The following is a 4,321-nucleotide window of genomic DNA, read 5'->3' on the forward strand; positions in this document are numbered from 1 at the left end:
TTGCTCATTTAGAGTATGTGCACACAGCGGCTTTTTCAGGGGGTTTGGCTCAGGAATACCCCTGAAAAAGCCTTAGAGAAACAATCAAAATAATGAGCATATGTACTGCAATACCAAAACGACTTGCTGTGCGTATCGCATTGAAGAAACCCCCTGTTGTATACATAAAAAAACTTTGGAGTTTCAGCTCCAAAAACTCAACAAAAAGACAGTGTTTGCATACCCTGAGGATGTGTTGACACTGAACTGTCCTATGTTCGCGTGGAGGTTTTCTTTAAGAGTTTTCGGAGACAGATCCTCTCCAAAATCCTCCTCCCCGAAAAAATGCTTAGAAAACTCTTGCCATTCATTTTTATGGGAAATTCACTTGACTGTTCATATGAGCAGTATTGAAAACTTTTTTGTTTTCCTGAAAAAGTTTTGAAAACCGACAGGTGGACAAGAAGAAAAGTGCAGGTCACCTCTTAGAAGCAGATCTTGAAGGAAACATCTCCAAAGTAAGCAGACAAATGCTTCAGGAACAAAAATTTTCTTAAAACTTTTTCAAAAATATCCAAAACCCCTTCAGGAAATAAAAGTTTCCTCCAACAACTCCCCCCCAAAAAAGAGCGTTTCTTTAAACTTTTTCCATTTGAAAAACTCATAGTTTTTGAAGGTCTCAAAAACTCTGTGAACATAGCTTAAAAGGGCTTCTGTTACGGCATGTGGGCATTAGAAAATGGATCCTAATCTCAGGACCACCCATGAGCCAAAATGTAAAGTTCCTAGATAAGAGAAGCTCCCGCCCACGAGGATCCATTCTGACCATCTATTACATAGTAGTCAGCATTCATTCCCGTGTCTGAAATGTATAGAATACTACATTGTGCTGAAAGTCAAAATTTATGGTCAGAAGGGAGAGCAATCCGTTTGCGGCATCAGTTTTTTTCGAACTTTTCAGTTAGCGGGCTGTTAGACAAAAAACAGCCACTTCCAAATCAGTAAAGGTCAATAACCTAATCCTCTGTTGTCACATTACACAGTCACTATGTTCCTGTACTAAAACCAGAAACAGTGCCACATCTGTGCATGGTAGTGTCTGGTATTGCAGCTCGACTTTACTAAAGGGAATGGGACTGAGATGCAATACCACACATGACCGCTTCTGGGAAAAATCTGAGATAATTTAGTAACTATACTGTGAATGCACTAGATGTCTGTTTTTTATTGTTTTAATGATCAAATTAATTTTCCATGTGTTGTCATATCTAGATTCTTGCTTTGACAGATGGCGCTCCGGTTTAGCAAGATGCTCAGAATCTCTCATTTACATGTTGATGAGTTTTTTAAAGAAAAAAAAACACTCTGTGGACAGCTGACAATTAATGGATTGCACACATTTGGACAATATTTGTCATTTCTGAGATTAAAGGGAATCATTCGTCAAAGAGTGGTATTCTTTAAATCAGGATTTTATGTTAATATATTTAAAAAAAATGGATAATGTAATTTTACAATTTTCACCATGACCACTAGGCCTGATATAAAACCTATTGTGAGTGGTGGATCCTGTGTTATCTACTGTATATAGAGGTGTTATCAGTCATTGTACAGGAGGAGGAGGTGAGCTGTGACATCACCTATTGTGAATGGTGGATCCTGTGTTATCTACTGTATATAGAGGTGTTATCAGTCATTGTACAGGAGGAGGATGTGAGCTGTGACATTACCTATTGTGAATGGTGGATCCTGTGTTGTCTACTGTATATAGAGGTGTTATCAGTCATTGTACAGGAAAAGGAGGTGAGCTGTGATTTCACCTATTGTAAATGGTGGATCCTGTGTTATGTACTGTATATAGAGGTGTTATCAGTCATTGTACAGAAGGGGGAGGATGTGAGCTGTGACATTACCTATTGTGAATGGTGGATCCTGTGTTATCTACTGTATATAGAGGTGCTATCAGTCATTGTACAGGAGGAGGTGGTGAGCTGTGACATCACCTATTGTGAATGGTGGATCCTGTATTATCTACTGTATATAGAGGTGTTATCGGTCATTGTACAGGAGGAGGAGGACGTGAGCTGTGATATCGCCTATTGTGAATGGTGGATCCTGTGTTATCTACTGTATATAGAGGTGTTATCAGTCATTGTACAGGAGGAGGAGGTGAGCTGTGACATCACCTATTGTGAATGGTGGATCCTGTGTTATCTACTGTATATAGAGGTGTTATCAGTCATTGTACAGGGGGAGGTGAGCTGTGACATCATCTATTGTGAATGGTGGATCCTGTGTTATCTACTGTATATAGAGGTGATATCAGTCATTGTACAGGAGGAGGAGGTGAGCTGTGACATCACCTATTGTGAATGGTGGATCCTGTGTTATTTACTGTGTATAGAGGTGTTATCAGTCATTGTACAGGAGGGGGAGGATGTGAGCTGTGACATTACCTATTGTGAATGGTGGATCCTGTGTTGTCTACTTTATATAGAGGTGTTATCAGTCATTGTACAGGAGGAGGAGGTGAGCTGTGACATCACCTATTGTGAATGGTGGATCCTGTGTTATCTACTGTATATAGAGGTGTTATCAGTCATTGTACGGGAGGAGGTGAGCTGTGACATCACCTATTGTGAATGGTGGATCATTTGTTATCTACTGTATATAGAGGTGTTATCAATCATTGTACAGGAGGAGGTGAGCTGTGACATCATCTATTGTGAATGGTGGGTCCTGTGTTATCTACTGTATATAGATGTGTTATCAGTCATTGTACAGGAGGAGGTGAGCTGTGACATCACCTATTGTGAATGGTGGGTCCTGTGTTATCTACTGTATATAGAGGTGTTATCAGTCATTGTACAGGAGAAGGAGGAGGTGAGCTGTGACATCACCTATTGTGAATGGTGGATCCTGTTTTATCTACTGTATATAGAGGTGTTATCAGTCATTGTACAGGAGGAGGAGGTGAGATGTGGCATCACCTATTGTGAATGGTGGATCCTGTGTTATCTACTGTATATAGAGGTGTTATCAGTCATTGTACAGGAGGAGGTGGTGAGCTTTGACCCATTGTTGATGGATCCTGTGTTACCCACTGTGTATAGAGACGTTACAGTTCACTAGAACCCAGTCTGTGATGATAATGAGTCTGCTAAAATTCTTCTGTAAAGAATAGAAAGTGTAAGGTCCAATGTTGTAGGTGAATATTGCAGGGTTTCTATTTTTTATTTAAAATAGATGGTGATTGTAAAAAACATATTTAAAAAAAAAAAACATTATAAAAAGCATTATAAAACATTTCTTAAAAATATATATATTTAACATAAAAACCTGATTTAAATAATAGGTCATTTTCTGATAAACGATTCCTTAAAAAAAAATTTGCAGCAAGATTGCGATTATGTGATGAGCATGTCTGGCATCGCAGCTCAGTCACATTGAACTTTAGGCTGCAGATGTTTCGGTACATAAGGCTGAGCTGCAGTACCCAAAAACTGCCACTACTCGGTGACTGTTTACACCAGCTGATCGGTTGGGGTGTCGGGTGACAGACTGGCGCCAATTCTGATATTAAAATTTGGATTTTTTTAATTGTTAATTTTTTTTTTTACAACATTTACTAATGATACACTGGAACTGGAACCTGCAATCCTCTGTTTGCATTGACAATACACTGCACTACTCGTGTAGTACAGTGCATTACCTAACACATCAGGCTTTGACTGACATCTAGCCTATTAGTGCGGCGAGATCTGATAGGTTAAAGCAGTCGTTAACCCCTTTAAGCCCAAAGTTCGAGTGCTCATGGCAGGAATGAATGACGGCTGTCCGGACAGATGCAGGGGGACCGGAACGCACACAATGCAATGACGGAAACACATTGTCATGGTCGTACGGTGGACGTCCTCACAGTAGAAAAGTGGTACGATTTATCGTAAAGTGCTTTGTACGTGGATCAGAGATGCCTAGAAGACATCAACCTCCAGAACGTGGACGTGTAATAAGTGGTGTTCCCTAACTGGTGGCTCAGGAGTCATCGGCAGTGTAAGTCTATGGGTTCGTGGAAAAAATCGGACCGCAATCGGATGGAGTAGACTGTGCGTCTCCTGTACAGGTCGTGGGGCGTAGATCCACAGATTCCCTGCTAGATCAATCCTAGCTTGCTTACAGTGATAGACCATAGGTGACTGTGCCAGGGGCACTGGGTATCGGCCCAGCCTTCTCCCCTGGACTTTCCATACATAGTGGGCCCACCGCCACCGTCACAGCAGCTCCTGTCCATTCTTACCTTACCAAGCGGGCGTTCAATGATGACAAACTGGAGAACATAGGG

The sequence above is a fragment of the Ranitomeya imitator genome, chromosome 9, assembly GCF_032444005.1.
Source record: "Ranitomeya imitator isolate aRanImi1 chromosome 9, aRanImi1.pri, whole genome shotgun sequence".
Taxonomy (NCBI): domain Eukaryota; kingdom Metazoa; phylum Chordata; class Amphibia; order Anura; family Dendrobatidae; genus Ranitomeya; species Ranitomeya imitator.